General features: G+C 39.7%; 2 pseudogenes; both read left to right on the top strand.

Moving 5' to 3' along the window:
* Nucleotides 1-492: 492 nt before the first annotated feature.
* On the top strand, nucleotides 493-7,330 carry LOC146906079 (uncharacterized; annotated as a pseudogene).
* Nucleotides 7,331-7,712: 382 nt separating this feature from the next.
* On the top strand, nucleotides 7,713-20,762 carry LOC146906078 (uncharacterized; annotated as a pseudogene).
* Nucleotides 20,763-21,317: the final 555 nt, after the last annotated feature.

The raw sequence follows: 21,317 nt of genomic DNA, 5'->3' as shown, positions 1-21,317 counted from the left end.
TTCAATCATACAAAACTTACACTCAAATTATCCGTATGGAAGCGAGAAACGAGTTACAAGTTGCACTGTATGAATCTGTGTACCAATTTACTTTCAATCAATGCAATTTAAGTTCTTTTTCTTAAATGTCTTTGCATTTTACTTGTTCTTTTTGAACATTTTTACTTGTTTTTATTCAACAAAACTCGATTGGATTCAACTAGGTTAAGTTCGATTGTTTTTATCATTTTTGTTTATTTAAATCTTTCAAAGAACATTACAATTTCCTAGAAATAACAAAAGCACAAATATGATCCTAAGATTTACTGTTTGATCTTGCAAGTAACTATGTTTAAACCAGCGGTTGTTTACCAAAAATAAGTGTAAACAAATTGGCACGCCCAGTGGGGCCTTTTTGTGCCTTTGTGAATAATTTCATATTGTATTTTGTTTGATTTATACTGTTGGTTTGCGCTGTGGATGCTCTTAAGGAGTAAAAAACAACTTCCTGAAATGGTACGTCCTCCTCCCATTCCAAATGCAGCGGCATCGAACGCCGTTAGTTCGTTAGGAACAACAACCAACCCTCCCACATCATCTGGTGGTACACAGGCAATCCTGAGTAGCACCATAACGATGCTATTAGAAACTGTCGAATCAACGATGGCCATGCCAACATCTCAGGCCATTCCAGCGGTCACGACGTCCGCTCAAACAACTCAGGCCATTCCGACAGTATCGACTGTCCCTGGCAAACTACGCAGGCCGTTCCAGCATTTTTCAATCTTGGCACAAGCCGTCGAAATATGCAATACGGTATGCCAACTTCCTTAATGCAAGGCCTACACACGAACCCCTCTTCGTTCTCCGAGAGTTTAAACACACCAATGCCCCAATTGTTTGCTCCTGGGGTTGGCGTTCCTCTTGCAACACCCCAACAATCTTTAACTAATGCATCCATGATGGCATTAAGGCAACAAATGGATGAGGCCAACCATGAGATGACCAACTTGGTAACGCAACAAATGGGTGCAGTGATTAATCCTCTAATTCGAGATACTAACAACAGTTACCCAGCGTTGTCCGCTTAGATAGAGCGAATCGCTGATTTCTTCGGTGCCCCTGCGGCGCAAAGCACACCGGTAACTCGAAATTTAAATGTTGGGTCAATAGAACCTCCTGCAGTTAGTCAAAATGTCCAAGTGCCTGAAAATCAAACACAACCGCCAAGGGCACAGGCACAGATTCCGAAAGAGCCCGAAAGGGCACCAATATTGGTAAATAGACACCAAGATGCAGACCAAGTGGTCATGCAAGCCCGTCGAAACAATTATGAAGGGCATAATAACATAGCGAATGTTGTCGAGGCTTTGTTAGCCCAAAATGGTTTTAATATGGGTTTACATAGGCCCAATTTTGTGTCGGCTTTGTCTGAGTATGTTTTGGAGAGTGAATTACCAAGGAATTGGAAAGTCCCCAAATTTACTAAATTTGCTGGGGAGACCAATGAATCGACAGTTGAACACATTGCTCGATACCTTATGGAGGCGGGTGAAATGGCAAACAATGAAAACTTAAGGTTGAAATATTTTCCAAGTTCTTTGACAAAAAATGCCTTCACTTGGTTCACTACTGTTATACCCTAATTTTGGACCTAAAAATACTAGCTCAATCCTTCTTTTCTTGCATTTTAAGTCATTTGAATTTGCCTTTGATCAATTGCACTTTCCTCTGCATCTTATTTCAATGTTACTTGCAAAATCCATAAAAAAGGGTATTTTAGTCATTTCCTGCATCCAAACTCATTTTAGTTCTTTAAAAATTTGTTTGAGTCTTTTCTATTGGTTTGAATAAGTCTTTATTTCAATTCTATGTCAAAATCCATTTCAAAAATTGCATTTGAAGTCACTTTGAGTCAGTTTAGCCCCTAGGGGCATTTCAGTCATTTCCTGTGTTAAAATTCCTTTTAATTCCTAAAAAAAATTTCTCTGAGTCTTTTAATTTGCTTATATAAACTCTTGCTTTAATTCCTTGTCACAAACCATTTTAAAATTGCATTTGAGTCGTTTTGAGTAGTTTTAGTCCCTAGGGGCATTTTGGTCTTTTCACACGAAATTTTGACAGAGAGAGGTTACTTTAAAGTACCTCATTTAAGTAATTGGTTCGTTTTAGTCCATTTTGTTATTTTTAATCGTTTCACTTTACGTTTATTTCAAATTACATTTTTTAATTCAATTTTATTAATTTTTGCATTTTAGTCTTTTTGTGTTATTTTGCATTTTGGTCCTTGTCTTTTATTATTTTGCAGATTAGTCCATATTGTCCAACTCATTAGTCCAGTGCCACATGGCATCAGCAGATTGGTCCAGTCATCATACACATCAGCTATAAATAGTCCAGTCACAGTCCAAGTCATGGTCAACACCAATCACTTTCACACTTCCCAAAAAAAACTTCACAAAAAAAAATCAGAAAGAGAGAAAGAAAAATTCTTTCTCTCTCTCGTCTCCCTCACCATAACAGAATTCGTCCACCACCTAGAACCACCGTAACAAACTTTTCCGGTCATCCCTAACCTCCCAACCACCGCCATAACAACTCAAAACCACCGTAACTTTCAGCAACATCATCACAAACTCGATTTCACAAACAGAAAATCAAGATTCATCACCAAATCGATCCGAAATCGATCTCAAACGCGCGAATTCAACTGTTTCAAGCAACAACACTGAATCGCAACTCACAGCCGAATTCAGCAACAACAGCAAGAAAGGGAGGAAACACATCTCAAATAAACTAGCGTAGCTTTTCACTACCAGAGTCAAAACCGAATCGGTCATTTCACAACAACACTGAGGACGGATCGAAGCAAAGTGTAGGAAGCCGTTTCAAACCGAACGAAGTCCACAGCTTGAAGATCCGACGCGTTTTGGAGTAGAAGAGGTAATTTTTGTTCGTCTTTTGTAAGCTAGATCTAGGCCTATATGTTGAGTGTTTTGAAAGATTGATGCTGGATTTGGAAAGAGGAGGAGAAGAGGAGCGTTTTGATGTAAAATTTTCAAAAAAAAAAAAAAAAAGCTACGACGCGGCGGCTCTCCGGCCGACCACCGCATCGGAGCAGCTCCGACCACCCCCTCTTTTCTTCTACGGCGACGTTCCTTGAGAGCTTCTCTCTCTGGATTTCTGTTACAGAGAGAAACGTTTGCAAAATATGGCTTCTTTCTTCATTGACTTGCTTTTATACCTGCCTCTGATCCCATGCGTGTACGCCTACGGTAGTTCTGTGTTCCTTCGCATATCTTGAACATTGGATCTTGGATCCGATCCAATTGGATCGATCTAATGATCCCTGTGTCCCCTAATAACCCGGTTTTTCTCTTAGGCTTGGGCTTGGACCCTTATATGTTGTGGATTTCGTTTTTTTGTGAATTCCCTTGCTATTTCTACACTGTTTTTGCTAAATACACCACTGTTGTGTTAAAATTTCTTAAGAAAAGTCCCAAACAAATTTCTATTGTTCTTTCTTGATGGTTTTTGATTGTTTCTTGATATTTCTTGCATGATGAGTACTGAAAATATGTGCAAAAATATTTGTTTGTTGTTAATTCATTTCTTTTCAATTCTTGATAAAATCTTGTTAAAAACTTGTAAAAATTTTAGTGAGTCCTTATTGCAATTGTGTTGATGATTTAGATTTGTTTTATGTGAATTTTGTATGCTAAAAATGGATAGAAAAATGCATGAATAGTAGCTTGTGATTTGTGTTGTTTTGGTGCAATTTTGAAGAACTTTTGGTGTAGGGTTTGTTTCCAATTCTTTTGCTTATAATAGTGGTTAATTGTTGAGTATTTTGGAGACCTTGTTTAGTGTTTAAATTGAAGTATGTGGTGCTATTTTTGGATATGTGATAATTGGTTGCTTAGTTAGCAAGTTACTTGTTATGTTAATGTGTGATTTAGTGCAAAATTGGCTTAGTAGTATACTATGATTCCTTGGCACATAATTTCCTTGTAACACTCACATTGGGGCTGAACCTAAAAAATCCTTGAAAAGTGTCAAAATGTGAGCGTTATAGGTCTTGCATTTGCCTTGGAATTTTGGTGTTTTATTAAGTGCATTTTTGCCACTTTTTGTTGTTTTTTACCATGTTGATATGCTTGATTTTCTTGCCACTTTTTTCTACTATTCAATGCCTATTATTACTAGCCCTTTGTTCATTGTTTCATAAGCATCTCACATCATATTTTCATCTCTTATTTCTTGCACTTTAATTTCTTACACGTTAATTTTTACCAAGGCTTAGAATGTAAGGACTTAGGAATTTTGTATTTTACTTCATGCAATTTTAAATTCTTGCAAGACCATAGAATGTAAATTAGGGCATGATGTAATATGGACTATGGACTCTAATGATGTACACCGACACAAGCACCGACACGTGCACACACACATCACATGGTTACTTTAGATGTATGCTTAGGTTATGCATGTTTAGATGTATGTTTAGGATTGAATGTTTAGATGAATGCTTAGGCTTTACACTTAGAAAAAACCATTTTTCAAAAAAATATGAACAATATCACTCAAATCATTTTCTAAATAAACCTTGGGATCAAAATCCCATTGTATTTTCCTTTTTATTTTCTTAATCAAATTTCAATGAAAATTAATCATACTTGACTTTTTTCAAAAATCACTAATCAAACCTCACAACTTCACATCTTATGCCCTTGAGGCCTCTCTCTCTCATTCTTCAAAATTCCAATTTTCAAACTTAAAATCAACCAACAATAACAAAAACATTTTTTGGAAGAGAACTACGGTGGATTTGATCCCTTAAAAGGGTACGTAGGCAAGGAACCAAAATTCCTTCAATTCAAATAAAATAAAAATTCAAACACTTTCTTCTCCCTCCAATTCTTCACTTAGTAAACCCTTAGGTGTAAATATCATTTTTCAAAATAGCATTTAAAAATAAAGCGCGCGCGTAGAAAGTAAAGATGGTTGCTATAGGATACTATAGTCGTTATGGGTGCCTAACACCTTCCCGTAGCGAAAACAACTCCCGGACCTCGATTCTCAAGGGTTTTGCTTATTTTTTCCCTTCCCAAGAAAAAATGAGATATCAACGGTTAAAAAGGTTCAAACGTAATCAATGTTTGACACCCGAAAACCAAGATAAAACAGCTGGCGACTTCACTGGGGAATAAAATTCGAGAGTTACGCCTAGTCTTTATTTCCACGCTTGCGCTCTTTTTTACTTATTTCTTTTACTTGCTTTCTTATGTGAATAAATGTTTAATTTCTTGCAAACGTGTGGGGTGAGAATATCAAAAGTCCTACACCCGGGCTGAGTGAACTTAGGATTTAGGAGGGATATAATCGACAATTCATTCCGGGGGTTGCCTCGTGTTTTGGATTATGCGATCAATCCCACATAGCTGAGGCATTTTGGGGGTGATGTTGTCGGCGCGTGTTGTCGCGTTTAGGCACTTTGCTTCTAATTGTTCTATGACGCTATGAACCGTAGATAACCGAACCCATCCATGGCCATCTTCTAGGATGTAGTGCGGAGACTAAACCGAGTGTTGTCTTGAATTTTAGTCGTCACGCGATACTACACTCAAGTTAGACCTTCTTACGGATAATCATGGAACAAGTGTTGTCTCGTGACACCGTGATATACGTCGGAGAGGTTGCAACTTGGGAACTTTTTAGAACCCGGTTACTATCTCCTAAAACCCTAGTTTCACCGGACACCGTGTCCACCCATGACTCCTTGACTTTGAATTTCAACCCACCATGTTTTCTCCGTACTTGAACATAATCATGCATACATGCATACTTGCATAAACTTTTTCCATGCATTTTATTGAAGGGCTTAGAACAAATTGAATTTGTAAACATTGTAGGAATGGGGAAGACTAAGTCCTACAAGTTCAAGGAAGTGGATTTGGCTAGTTTGAGAGATTTGGCACTCAAGATCGAGGATCCGACTGGTTTCCGACATCGTTACGGGGCTTTACTCACTATTCTCCAGACTAACGTGGATGAGAAGCTTGTGCACACTCTAGTGCAATTCTATGATCAGGAGTATCGGTGCTTTACTTTTCCCGACTTTCAGCTAGTGCCCACTTTAGAGGCTTATTCTTGCTTGATGGGTCTATCTATTGCTAAGGGGGTACCTTTCGCGGGACTTGAGAATCCTCCTACTACATTAGTTGTTGCTAAAGATCTCTATCTCAAGACCACCGATGTCTCCAAGAATCTTGTCACTAAGGCTCACATCCGAGGGTTCACTTCAAAGTATCTACTTGAGAAAGCCAACCTCAAAACCACTTGCCAGGACACTCTTGAAGCTATTCTTGCACTCCTCATCTATGGGCTTATTCTCTTTCCAAATCTTGATGACTTCGTGGATATGAATGCTATTATGATCTTCCACTCCAAGAATCCGGTTCCTACTTTGCTAGCTGACACATACCATGCTATTCATGATCGATCCGGCAAGGGTTGTGGATACATTCTTTGCTGTGTACCTCTCCTCTATAGGTGGTTTATTTCGCACCTTCCGAAGTCCTTCCATGATAATCCAGAGAATTGGTGTATTTCACAAAGGATCATGGCTCTCACTCCTAATGACGTGGTTTGGCTCACTCCAGCTTCTAGAGTCAAGGAAATCATCTTCGGTGGTGGGAAGTTTCTTAATGTACCTCTTCTTGGTACCCGGGGTGGGATCAACTATAACCCAGAGCTCGCCTTGCGACAATTTGGGTTCCCGATGAAAGAAAAGCCTATCAATCTTGCTACATCTCCTTACTTCTTCCACTACTCCAATGCACCCACGGGAATAAGAGAAGATTTCATGGAGGCTTGGTCTAAGCTTCGAAAGAAAGAGGTGAAGCATATGGGTGTAAGGTCCGGTGTTGCTCATGAGGCCTATACGCAGTGGGTGATAAACCAAGCTGAGAAGATTGGTATGCCTTACCCCGCTATGAGATATGTGTCTGTATCTATTCCAACCATGCCTTTGCCTCTATTACCACCTACTCAGGAGAAGTATCAGGAGCATCTAGCTATGGAGAGTCGGGAGAAGCATCAGTGGAGAACCAGATACTATGAGGCTGAGAACTTGATTATGACTTTGGATGGAAAGGATGAGCAGAAGACTCATGAGGTCTTGACACTGAAGAAAGAGCTGGCTAAAGCTCAGAAAGAGATTGAAGAAAAGGATCAGTTGCTTATGAGGGACTCCAAGAGGGCTAGAGGTGCCCGTAACTTCTATGCTCGATACTGCAGCTATGAGTCTGGGTCTGAGTCTGAGGATGATGCTTCCACTTCCTATGCTTGAGGATTTCTATTTCCTACTGTTATTTCAAGTTGTTTATGTTGTTTTACATTTCAAAGTCTATCCCTTGGCTTAGTATTTCAAAGGGAATCATCTTGTCAGACTCTATGATGTTTGTTTGTTTTGTCTAGGTTTGATGTCTCAATTGTTTAGTAATGTTTACAAGCTTTTAATTTTTCTAAAAAACCCTTCGATAACACAAAAAGAGTCTTTTTGCATATGCATTAACACATCTCATGCATCATATGCATTCATTGGTCATAAAAGACTTCTCTCGTGCTCATTTCCTCCTGGTTCTTCTGCCGCAGTCTGAAAAGTGGCTCGTGCTCGTAAAGTTTACCAACCAGATAGAGTTCATCAAATAAGGTTTTACAGGAGAAGAAACATGGCTAACTTTGAAGAAGAAAATGCTCAGCTCCGTGCCGAATTGGCTGCTATAAAAGAAGACTTGGCTAAGGCTCATGGCGCTATGTCCACTATGATGGCTGCACAAGAACAACCAGCCACATCTGTTCCAGTTTCTACTGAAGTGATTCCATCTATCCCACTGTCTACTATGCCCAATGGACACCCTTATGGACTCCCAGCTTTCTATGCTCCTAATACTGCGGCTGGTATTGCTGGTATTGGCAATCAAGGGCAGATTCCCGTGACAACTTTTGCTACTACACCCACTTCTATGCCTCAAGTGACTACTGTTGTTACCGACCCTGTTGTACACACCGTGCAACAGGTAATTGATGTTGACACTCCGCGTGGACAAGATCCTATAATGGAAGCTATGAGGAGACAGTTAAGAGAGTTGGCTGGAGAACTCCGCGAGGTTAAGGCTGGCCGTGGGAATGGTGTCTCTGCTAAGGCTTGTGATCTATGTCTAGTGTCTCGATTTGAGGTTCCTAAGAAGTTCAAAGTGCTAGATTTTGACAAATACAATGGATCTTCTTGTCCACATAGCCATGTCATTCGGTATGTCCGAAAGATGGCCAACTACGCGGATAATGATGCGCTGATGATCCACTGCTTCCAGGATAGCTTGATGGAAGATGCGGCAGACTGGTACACTAGTTTGAGCAAAGACAATATCCATACTTTTGAAGAACTTGCTGCTGCCTTTGAAAATCACTATGAGTTCAACACCCGCTTGAAGCCAAATAGGGATTCTCTTAAAACTTTGTCTCAGAAGTCAGATGAAACCTTCCGTGAATATGCTCAGAGATGGAGAGGGGCAGCTGCCTGTGTTTCTCCTCGGCTTGATGAGGAAGAATTGACACAGACATTCCTGAAAACTTTGAAGAAGGAATATGTTGAAAGAATGATAGTCTCTGCTCCGAATAATTTCTCCGACATGGTTACTATGGGAACTCGTCTAGAGGAGGCTGTCAGAGAGGGTATCATTGTTCTTGAAAAGGGGGAATCTTCAGCTAGCGCACCTAAGAAGTATGGTAATGGCCACCATAAGAGGAAGGAACCTGAAGTAGGGATGGTATCTGGTAACCAGTCTATATCTGCTGCTCAGTTACCCTTACATGCAGTACTCTCAACATCCTTTCTTCCCACCATTCTACCAGCAATATCCTCTGCCACCGGGTCAACCGCCAGTGCCCGTTAATGCCATTACTTAACAAGTACAGCAGCAACCTCCTGCTCAGCAGCAACCTCCGCAACAACAGGGTCCTCGACCCAAGACTTATTTTCCACCAATACCAATGCGGTATGCTGATCTGCTCCCTACCCTACTTGCTAAAGGCCACTGTGTCACCAGACCAGGCAAGCCTCCGCCTACACCATTGCCTCCCAGGTTCCGACAGGATCTCACATGTGAATTCCATCAGGGCGCTCAAGGCCACGATGTTGGGGGTTGCTATGCTCTGAAGTATATTGTAAAAGACCTGATGGACAGAGGACGGTTGACTTTTGAAAATAGTGTTCCTCACGTTCTTGACAACCCACTTCCAAACCATGCTGCCGTTAACATGATCGAGGCTTTCGAAAGAGTTCGTGTTCCACAAGAAGCTCCCACTTTAGATGTCCGTAATGTTGCTACTCCTTTGGTACCGCTACATGTCAAACTTTGCCAGGCTTCTTTGTTCAATCACAATCATGCTTCTTATTCAGAATGTCTTCAAAATCATATGGGTTGTGGTGTGGTGCAAGATGATATACAAAGCCTGATGGATGACAAGCACTTGATTGCCAGTGATGTTTGCGTGATTGTGCCAGTGTTTCATGATTCTCCGGTTGAAACTGCATCTCAGACAAAGAATGTTGAACCTTTGGTGATCAGGTTACCTGGTCCGGTATCTTATGCCTCTACAAAAGCAATCCCTTACAAGTACGATGCAACCATGGTTGAGAATGGAGTGGAAGTGCCTCTAGTATCCCCAGCTACGATTGATAACGTCGCCGGAGAAATTACGGCTTTGAGGAGCGGAAAAGTCCGTCCACCCTTGTTCCAAAAGAAGGTGGTTACACCTGTTGCTACAATAACTCCACTAGTTGCTCCTCCTGTTGACAAGAACCCCGGCCCCTCAGGCCAGTCTATTGAAGAGTCTAATCTGGACGAAATTCTGAGGCTTATCAAAAAGAGCGATTATAAGATTGTTGACCAGCTGCTGCAAACTCCGTCAAAGATATCCATCTTGTCTCTACTCTTGAGCTCAGAAGCTCACAGGAAAGTGTTAATGAAAGTACTGGAACAAGCCTATGTGGATCATGAAGTCTCCGTGGATCAGTTCGATGGAATAGTGGGTAACATTACTGCTTGCAATAACTTGGGGTTTGGTGATGATGAGCTCCCCGAAATAGGGAAACACCACAACTAGGCTCTGCATATCTCAGTACACTGCAAGTCTGACATGATATCCAATGTGCTGGTGGACACTGGATCATCTTTAAATGTAATGCCCGAGTCTACACTGAGACAGTTAAGTCATCATGGAATTTCCCTAAGGGGAAGCAGCTATTTGGTTAAGGCTTTCGACGGATCTCGTAAAGATGTTCTTGGGGAGGTAGATCTACCAATTACCATTGGTTCTGAGACGTTCCAGATCACTTTCCAGGTCATGGACATCAATGCTTCTTACAGTTGTCTCCTCGGGAGACCTTGGATTCACGATGCTGGGGCAGTAACTTCTACTCTACACCAGAAGCTCAAGTTTGTGAGGAATGGTAAGCTTGTCACTGTACTTGGTGAAGAAGCGTATCTGGTTAGCCAAGTGTCATCTTTCTCTTGTGTTGAAGCAGGGTCCGCTGAAGGGACGTCATTTCAGGGCTTGACTGTTGAAGGTGCAGAACCTTGGAGGGCTAGTGCTAGTATGGCTTCATTGAAAGACGCCCAGAAAGCTGTTCAAGAAGGGCAAGCTGCTGGCTGGGGCAAGGTGATACAGATTTTGGAAAACAAGCATAAAGAGGGCCTTGGATTCTCCCCGACCTCAGGCGTTTCAACAGGAACTTTCTACAGTGCTGGGTTTATCAATGCTATTGCTAAAGATGCTGCTGAAAGTAGTCATGTGTCTACATTTGTAGTACCAGGAGGCACTGTGAGAAATTGGGAGGCCATTGATGTTCCTTTAGTCATGCATGCTTCCATGTAATGTGTCTTGTTGCTCATGCTTTTTTGTTTTCAAAATAACAATCCTTTCGCTCTGCCCAAGGCAAAAGTGATATCATTGTAAGGGCATGTTTGTTTCGGCATTGCCGTTATCAATAAAAGTTGTCGTCTTTTCCGCGACTCTTTGTTTTTTTACTTTTAGCGTTTTTTCTTGGAAATAATGGTAATGCCAAAAAAGCCAAAACATCTGTATTTTCTTATTAATTTCAAAAATCTGCATGAAAAACTTTTTCTAAAAAAATCATTCCAATCATATTATGCAGATTGAACCATAATAAACCCGTTAAACACAGTGACCCTATGGTTCCTCCAAATTTTGAATTCCCTGTATATAAAGCCGAAGATGAGGAAGATGATGAAGAGATACCGTATGAGATCACTTGACTGCTTGAGCAAGAAAGAAGAGCCATTCAGCCTCACCAGGAAGAGATTGAGCTTGTCAACCTGGGTACTGAAGAGAACAAACGAGAGATCAAGATTGGTGCTGCACTTGAGCCAGAAGTGAAAAAGAAGATTACTCAGCTTCTCCATGATTATCCAGATGTCTTTGCATGGTCCTATGAAGATATGCCGGGTCTAGATCCCAAGATCGTGGAACATCGGATACCGACAAGACCTGAATGTCCTCCTGTTAAACAGAAATTGAGAAGGTCTCGTCCAGACATGGCTCTTAAGATCAAGGCTGAGGTGCAGAAGCAAATTGATGCGGGTTTCCTCATAACAACTGAATATCCTGAATGGGTTGCCAACATTGTACCAGTACCAAAGAAAGATGGGAAATTTAGAATGTGTGTTAATTACAGAGATCTGAATAAAGCCAGTCCAAAAGATAACTTCCCATTGCCTCATATTGATGTGCTTGTTGACAGTACTGCTCAATCCAAAGTGTTCTCCTTTATGGATGGTTTCTCTGGTTATAACCAGATACGGATGTCACCTGAAGATAGAGAAAAGACGTCCTTCATCACTCCGTGGGGAACATTCTGTTATAAGGTGATGCCGTTCGGTTTGATAAATGCTGGTGCTACCTATCAAAGAGGTATGACAACTCTGTTTCATGATATGATTCACAAAGAGATTGAAGTATATGTGGATGACATGATTGTGAAGTCAAGTGATGAAGAGCAGCATGTCGTGTATTTGAAAAAGATGTTTGAAAGACTAAGAAAGTACAAGCTGCGGTTGAATCCTAACAAGTGCACATTTGGTGTAAGATCTGGAAAGTTGCTAGGCTTCATTGTCAGTCAAAGAGGCATTGAAGTTGACCCTGACAAAGTCCGAGCCATCAGAGAGATGTCGGCCCCTCAAACTGAAAAGCAAGTCAGAGGTTTCCTTGGACGCCTGAATTATATTTCAAGATTTATATCTCACATGACTACTACCTGCGGGCTAATTTTCAAATTGCTCAGAAAGAATCAGCCTGTTGTATGGAATGATGAATGCCAGGAAGCTTTTGATAGCATTAAAGAATACCTATTGGAACCACCTATCCTTGTCCCGCCAGTGGAAGGAAGGCCTTTGATTATGTATTTGTCAGTGTTAGATGATTCTGTGGGTTGTGTCCTCGGTCAACAAGACGAGACTGGAAAGAAAGAACATGCTATCTACTATCTGAGCAAGAAGTTCACCGACTGTGAGACTCGGTATACGATGCTTGAAAAAACTTGTTGTGCTTTAGCTTGGGCTGCCAAACGCCTGCGTCATTATATGGTGAATCATACAACTTGGTTGATATCCCGAATGGATCCAATCAAGTATATCTTTGAGAAGCCTGCCGTTACTGGAAAGATTGCACGTTGGCAAATGTTGTTGTCTGAATATGATATTGTGTACAAAGCTCAGAAAGCAATCAAAGGAAGCATCCGTGCTGAGCATCTTGCTTGTCAACCTCTTGATGATTACCAGCCGATTAAATTTGATTTCCCTGATGAAGAGATTATGTATCTGAAAGCAAAGGACTGTGAAGAACCACTGATCAATGAAGGGCCGAATCCCAATAGCAAGTGGGGGTTAGTCTTTGATGGTGCTGTCAATGCTTACGGTAAAGGAATTGGGGCCATTATTGTAACTCCGCAGGGGCACCACATTCCTTTCACTGCTCGAATAACCTTTGAATGCACGAACAACATAGCCGAATATGAAGCATGCATCTTGGGCATTGAAGAAGCCATTGATCTGAGGATTAAGCACCTTGACATCTATGGAGATTCTGCACTTGTTATTAATCAGATAAAAGGTGAATAGGAGACTCATCATGAGAAGTTGATCCCTTACCGTGACTATGCAAGACGTCTGTTGACATACTTTACCAAGGTTGAGCTGCACCACATCCCTCGGGATGAAAACCAAATGGTTGATGCACTTGCCACTTTGTCTTCCATGTTCCGTGTCAATCATTGGAATGATGTGCCCGTGATCAAAGTGCAGCGTCTTGATAGTCCCGCTCATGTGTTTACTATTGAAAATATTCCAGATCAAGCTGATAAAGACATGAATAATGGAAAACCTTGGTATCATAATATCAAACAGTTCTTGCAGAGTCATGAATATCCACCTGGTGCTTCCAACAGGGATAAAAAGACCTTGAGAAGATGGGCTAGTAAATTCCTTCTGGACGGAGAAGTCCTATACAAAAGGAACTACGACATGGTCCTGTTGAGATGTGTTGACAAACAAGAAGCTAAGAAATTGATGCATGATGTACATGACGGCACCTTTGGGACCCATGCTTCGGGTCACACTATGTCAAGAAAACTATTAAGAGCCGGCTATTACTGGATAACCATGGAATGTGACTGCCACAAACATGCTAAGAGATGCCACAAATGGTTCCAATCTGAACAATAGCATGATGCAAGCTTTATGTGAAGAATTCAAAATCGAACATCACAACTCTTCTCCTTATAGACCTCAGATGAATGGTGCAGTTGAGGCCGCTAACAAGAACATCAAGAAGATTGTTCAGAAGATGGTCACTACTTACAAAGATTGGCATGAGATGCTACCGTTTGCCTTGCATGGTTACCGTACTACGGTGCGCCGTTCAACCGGGGCAACTCCTTTCTCTTTGGTATATGGCATGGAAGCAGTTCTCCCTCTGGAAGTGGAGATTCCATCTCTTCGAGTAATCATGGAAGCAAAATTAACTGAGGCTGAATGGTGTCAAAGTCGGTACGATCAATTGAATCTGATTGAAGAGAAACGTATGGATGCTATGGCTCATGGACAGTTGAATCAAGTGCGAATGAAGAATGCGTTTGACAAGAAAGTCCGACCTCATGAATTCAAGGAAGGCGAACTTGTATTGAAAAGAAGGATAAGCCAGCAACCCGACCCAAGGGGCAAGTGGACACCTAACTATGAAGGTCCTTATGTTGTCAAGAAGGCTTTCTCTGGTGGTGCTTTGATTCTTACACACATGGATGGTGTTGAACTTCCGAATCCTGTTAATTCCGATATAGTCAAGAAATACTTTGTCTAAAAAGAAAAGAACAGTGTGGTAGGTCGAAAACCCGAAAGGGCGGCCTAGGCAAAAATGCGCTTCCCGGTGGATCGAAAACCCGAAAGGGCGGTCCAGGCAAAAGTTAGGGACAAAAAAAATGAATATGAAAAAGCTCGCTGAGATTGTACGCAACTCAGGCAAGAATGAGCGCCTCGATGAGCCGAAAACCCGGAAGGGCGGTTCATGCAAAAATGAGGTTGACAATAAAAGACAAGTAACTATATCTGGCAAACCACCATCACCCCTTGGGGCATCTGCAGCTGTCAATGATTGTCTTCATCAGAAGCTTCTGTACTTGTGAATTCAAAATTTCTATGAAATGTAGCGGTCATCGTGTTCAATGTACCACCAACCAATAAAATTACCATTTTCCAAGCTTTGTAAATCCGTGGAGTTATGTCTTTGGCCGACTCTCACTCTTCTACATCAATTTGAGCCTGTGCTATTGTTTGAAACTCTATTTTTCTTTCTATTTTCAATGCTATATACAAAACAATTTCTTTCTATTTGATAATGTCAATGTATGAAACAAACATTTTTGAAAATTGAAAAATCTTTTCCTGTCTATTTTTGAAAGCAAACCTGAGCAATAAGGTACATTTCAATGAAACATGCATGAATAAATGTATATCAATGTCCATATCAATACATGTTACGAGCAGGTTACTCCCCAGGATGATCTGTGGTCAATGGCAAGAATGAAAAACAGAATGGAAAGAGAAAAATGAAGCAAAAATGAAAATAAAAAGCTCGCTAAGTTGAAAACCCAAAAGGGCGGCTTAGGCAAAAATGAGCACCCCGCTGATTGACAACCTATGAAGGCAATTCAGGCAAAAATGGGGCAATGTAAAGAATTTTATTCCCCGGTGAATCGAAAACCCGAAAGGGCGGTTCAGGCAAAAATGGGATTGAAGAATGAAAGAATGAAAAGCGTTGACCACAGATGCGAACATCCAATGTTCACCCAGCACTGACACGCCTAACAACGGCGACCTGTATCAAAGAATCTTACAAGGGTCCCTCCTCTACAAGTTTTATTGCCCTCAGCCATGGTTTTGATACGTCTTTCAACGACAGTCTCTCCAAAGAGGATTTCCATGCGAATATGTTGTGGCACGAGCCACTACGTGCCCAATCTTCCAGTGTTTCAAGCATAATCATGCATTCCAAGCATTCATACATGCATAATCATGCATTTTTATGTGCTCATACATTCAATAATCTTGTTATACCATACATACATGTTGCATTTCCAATCTCAACTTTCAATCCAACTCAGTTTCCACTTTCAATTCAGTTAAATCTCCACTTTTAATTCAACTCAAATCCAATTTCCAATCCCCAATTTCAATCCAATCTCAATTTCAATTCAATTCAATTTCAACTGTCAAATTCAAATCAATCTCAACTTTCAATCCAATCTCAATGTAAATTTAACTCAATCACAATTTCCAATTCAACTCAATTTCAATCTCCAATTCAACTCAATTTCAACTTTCCAATTCAATGTCTATGTCTCTGTGAAACTCTCAATTCAATTCAAATTCTATGTCTATGTCTTTGTCTATGTCTCTGATTGTTTTCAATTTTCAATCCCTATTTCAATCTCAAACTTTCAATTCAATGTCTTTGTCAATATTAATCCACTCTCAATTTGCTCTTGGGCCAACAATAATGGTCATGTCTATTTTCAAGTCAAGTCAATATCAACCTACTCTCAATTTGTATCTTTTCAAATCAAACTTCCAATTCGCATCTTGCTATAAGTCTTGTTATGGGTCAAGTGGCTAGTTCGATCCAAAGAACAGCTTGTACCTGCTTATATGCCTATGTTTCCGGTCAAACGGGAAGTTCGATCCGAAGAACAGTTTGTACCCTGCTTATGTTTTGTTATCGGTCAAACGACAAGTTCGATCCAAAGAACAGTTTGCACGAACTTACATGTTGTGATATTGATCAAGCAGCAAGTTCGATCCCAAAGAACAGCTTGTATCAGTCTTTTGTCTATATTTCTAGGTCAAACAGCAAGTTCGATCCAAAGAACAGTTTGTACCTGCCCATCTGTTTACATTCTCAATCAAGCGACAAGTTCGATCCAAAGAACAGCTTGTATCTGCCTATATGTCTATGTCTCCGGTCAAGTGCCAAGTTCGATCCTAAGAACAGCTTGTGCCTATCTTGTGTCTCTATTCCCAGTCAAGTAGCAAGTTCGATCCAAAGAACAGCTTGTACTCACCTCTTGCTTGTATCTCATGGTCAGGTGGCTAGTTCGATCCAAAGAACAGCTTGTACCTATCTTTTGTTCCCTGGTTTGTCTACCCTGTCAATGTCTACCTAAATCCCCAGTGATATGACATGCCCTGTAGACTCCAGTTCGTTTGCCTTGCATTCATAATCAAAACATTGCATGGCATTCATATTTTGAAAATCTGAGAGCGTATTTTTATGTCCAAAAACAGTGCAAATGTTAATATTTAAGTATCTTCGTCCCGTCAGATCAAAGACTTCGTCTCTTGACCCTCCGGACAAAGAAACCTAAATAGGGGCAGCTGTTATACCCTAATTTTGGACCTAAAAATACTAGCTCTATCCTTCTTTTCTTGCATTTTAAGTCATTTGAATTTGCCTTTGATCAATTGCACTTTCCTCTGCATCTTATTTCAATGTTACTTGCAAAATCCATAAAAAAGGGTATTTTAGTCAATTCCTGCATCCAAACTCATTTTAGTTCTTTAAAAATTTGTTTGAGTCTTTTCAATTGGTTTGAATAAGTCTTTATTTCAATTCTATGTCAAAATCCATTTCAAAAATTGCATTTGAAGTCACTTTGAGTCAGTTTAGCCCCTAGGGGCATTTCAGTCATTTCCTGTGTTAAAATTCCTTTTAATTCCTAAAAAAAATTGTCTCTGAGTCTTTTAATTTGCTTATATAAACTCTTGCTTTAATTCCTTGTCACAAACCATTTTAAAATTGCATTTGAGTCGTTTTAGTCCCTAGGGGCATTTTGGTCTTTTCACACGAAATTTTGACAGAGAGAGGTTACTTTAAAGTACCTCATTTAAGTAATTGGTTCGTTTTAGTCCGTTTTGTTATTTTTAATCGTTTCACTTTACGTTTATTTCAAATTACATTTTTTAATTCAATTTTATTAATTTTTGCATTTTAGTCTTTTTGTGTTATTTTGCATTTTGGTCCTTGTCTTTTATTATTTTGCAGATTAGTCCATATTGTCCAAGTCATTAGTCTAGTGCCACATGGCATCAGCAGATTGGTCCAGTCATCATACACATCAGCTATAAATAGTCCAGTCACAGTCCAAGTCATGGTCAACACCAATCACTTTCACACTTCCCAAAAAAAACTTCACAAAAAAAAAATCAGAAAGAGAGAAAGAAAAATTCTTTCTCTCTCTTCTCCCTCACCATAACAGAATTCGTCCACCACCTAGAACCACCGTAACAAACTTTTCCGGTCATCCCTAACCTCCCAACCACCGCCATAACAACTCAAAACCACCGTAACTTTCAGCAACATCATCACAAACTCGATTTCACAAACAGAAAATCAAGATTCATCACCAAATCGATCCGAAATCGATCTCAAACGCGCGAATTCAACTGTTTCAAGCAACAACACTGAATCGCAACTCACAGCCGAATTCATCAACAACAGCAAGAAAGGGAGGAAACGCATCTCAAATAAACTAGCGTAGCTTTTCACTACCAGAGTCAAAACCGAATCGGTCATTTCACAACAACACTGAGGACGGATCGAAGCAAAGTGTAGGAAGCCGTTTCAAACCGAACGAAGTCCACAGCTTGAAGATCCGACGCGTTTTGGAGTAGAAGAGGTAATTTTTGTTCGTCTTTTGTAAGCTAGATCTAGGCCTATATGTTGAGTGTTTTGAAAGATTGATGCTGGATTTGGAAAGAGGAGGAGAAGAGGAGCGTTTTGATGTAAAATTTTCAAAAAAAAAAGCTCCGACGCGGCGGCTCTCCCGCCGACCACCGCGTCGGAGCAGCTCCGACCGCCCCCTCTTTTCTTCTACGGCGACGTTCCTTCAGAGCTTCTCTCACTGGATTTCTGTTAGAGAGAGAAACGTTTGCAAAATATGGCTTCTTTCTTCATTGACTTGCTTTTATACCTGCCTCTGATCCCATGCGTGTACGCCTATGGTAGTTCTGTGTTCCTTCGCATATCTTGAACATTGGATCTTGGATCCGATCCAATTGGATCGATCTAATGATCCCTGTGTCCCCTAATAACCCGGTTTTTCTCTTAGGCTTGGGCTTGGACCCTTATATGTTGCGGATTTCGTTTTTTTGTGAATTCCCTTGCTATTTCTACACTGTTTTTGCTAAATACACCACTGTTGTGTTAAAATTTCTTAAGAAAAGTCCCAAACAAATTTCTATTGTTCTTTCTTGATGGTTTTTGATTGTTTCTTGATATTTCTTGCATGATGAGTACTGAAAATATGTGAAAAAATATTTGTTTGTTGTTAATTCATTTCTTTTCAATTCTTGATAAAATCTTGTTAAAAACTTGTAAAAATTTTAGTGAGTCCTTATTGCAATTGTGTTGATGATTTAGATTTGTTTTATGTGAATTTTGTATGCTGAAAATGGATAGAAAAATGCATGAATAGTAGCTTGTGATTTGTGTTGTTTTGGTGCAATTTTGAAGAACTTTTGGTGTAGGGTTTGTTTCCAATTCTTTTGCTTATAATAGTGGTTAATTGTTGAGTATTTTGGAGACCTTGTTTAGTGTTTAAATTGAAGTATGTGGTGCTGTTTTTGGATATGTGATAATTGGTTGCTTAGTTAGCAAGTTACTTGTTATGTTAATGTGTGATTTAGTGCAAAATTGGCTTAGTAGTATACTATGATTCCTTGGCACATAATTTCCTTGTAACACTCACATTGGGGCTGAACCTAAAAAATCCTTGAAAAGTGTCAAAATGTGAGAGTTATAGGTCTTGCATTTGCCTTGGAATTTTGGTGTTTTATTAAGTGCATTTTTGCCACTTTTTATTGTTTTTTACCATGTTGATATGCTTTATTTTCTTGCCACTTTTTTCTACTATTCAATGCCTATTATTACTAACCCTTTGTTCATTGTTTCATAAGCATCTCACATCATATTTTCATCTCTTATTTCTTGCACTTTAATTTCTTACACGTTAATTTTTACCAAGGCTTAGAATGTAAGGACTTAGGAATTTTGTATTTTACTTCATGCAATTTTAAATTCTTGCAAGACCATAGAATGTAAATTAGGGCATGATGTAATATGGACTCTAATGATGTACACCGACACAAGCACCGACACGTGCACACACACATCACATGGTTATTTTAGATGTATGCTTAGGTTATGCATGTTTAGATGTATGTTTAGGATTGAATGTTTAGATGAATGCTTAGGCTTTACACTTAGAAAAAACCATTTTTCAAAAAAATATGAACAATATCACTCAAATCATTTTCTAAATAAACCTTGGGATCAAAATCCCATTGTATTTTCCTTTTTATTTTCTTAATCAAATTTCAATGAAAATTAATCATACTTGACTTTTTTCCAAAATCACTAATCAAACCTCACAACTTCACAATCTTATGCCCTTGAGGCCTCTCTCTCTCATTCTTCAAAATTCCAATTTTCAAACTTAAAATCAACCAACGAAAACAAAAACATTTTTTGGAAGAGAACTACGGTGGATATGATCCCTTAAAAGGGTACGTAGGCAAGGAACCAAAATTCCTTCAATTCAAATAAAATAAAAATTCAAACACTTTCTTCTCCCTCCAATTCTTCACTTAGTAAACCCTTGGGTGTAAATATCATTTTTCAAAATAGCATTTAAAAATAAAGCGTGCGCGTAGAAAGTAAAGACTGTTCCTATAGGATACTATAGTCGTTATGGGTGCCTAACACCTTCCCATAGCGAAAACAACTCCTGGACCTCGATTCTCAAGGGTTTTGCTTATTTTTTCCCTTCCCAAGAAAAAATGAGATATCAACGGTTAAAAAGGTTCAAACGTAATCAGTGTTTGACACCCGAAAACCAAGATAAAACAACTACTTTGCCTCCACATTCCATTTTTAGGTGGAATCAATTGGAAAAAGCTTTCCATGAACAATACTACATGGGTCAATCTAAAATTAGTTTGAAAGAACTGGCCAATGTTCGACGAAAGATGCACGAATCAATCGATGATTATCTGAACAGATTCCGTCTTTTCAAGGCCAGATGTTTTACTTCAGTGCCAGAGCATGAATTGGTTGAAATGGCCGCTGGTGGCCTTGACTATTCCAGTTGAAAGAAATTGGACACTCAATATCTTAGGGATATGGCACAATTAGCAGACAGAGTTCGACAAGTCGAAAGACTTAAGGTTGAAAAAGCCTGGATGAACAAATTCCCTAAAAAGGAAAAATTCGCCTATGTAGATGAAGGAGACAGTGACCCTAAATTCGATTGGGGTCAGATTCCGTCGAAGAAAATGAGATAAATTTGGCAGAGTTAAAAGATGGACCGCCTTATACATGCAAATTGTTAAGGCCATTGAATGGGAAAAATCCCGAAGAGCCTAAAAATGACAAATACCCTCCTAAAACATATACTTTTGATGTTTCTAAATGTGAAGAGATATTCGATCTCTTAGTAGCAGATGGCATAATATTAGCGCCAAAAAACATGAAACTACCTCCTTTATAACAAAGAAAGAAACGAGGATTTTGTAAATTCCATGGATTTTTAGGCCATAACTTATCTCGTTGTACTCGTTTCAGGGATTCTGTACAAACAGCTCTCGATGAGGGAAGGTTGAAGTTTGGAGATAAGACCATACAGCAATGCAAATCGATGCAGATCC

This window comes from Medicago sativa, chromosome 7 (genome assembly GCF_051527215.1).
Source record: "Medicago sativa cultivar Bolivia chromosome 7, Bolivia_mono, whole genome shotgun sequence".
In the NCBI taxonomy this organism is placed as follows: domain Eukaryota; kingdom Viridiplantae; phylum Streptophyta; class Magnoliopsida; order Fabales; family Fabaceae; genus Medicago; species Medicago sativa.
The sequence above is the reverse complement of the archived record's forward strand: the minus strand, read 5'-3'. Positions and strand labels throughout refer to the sequence as shown.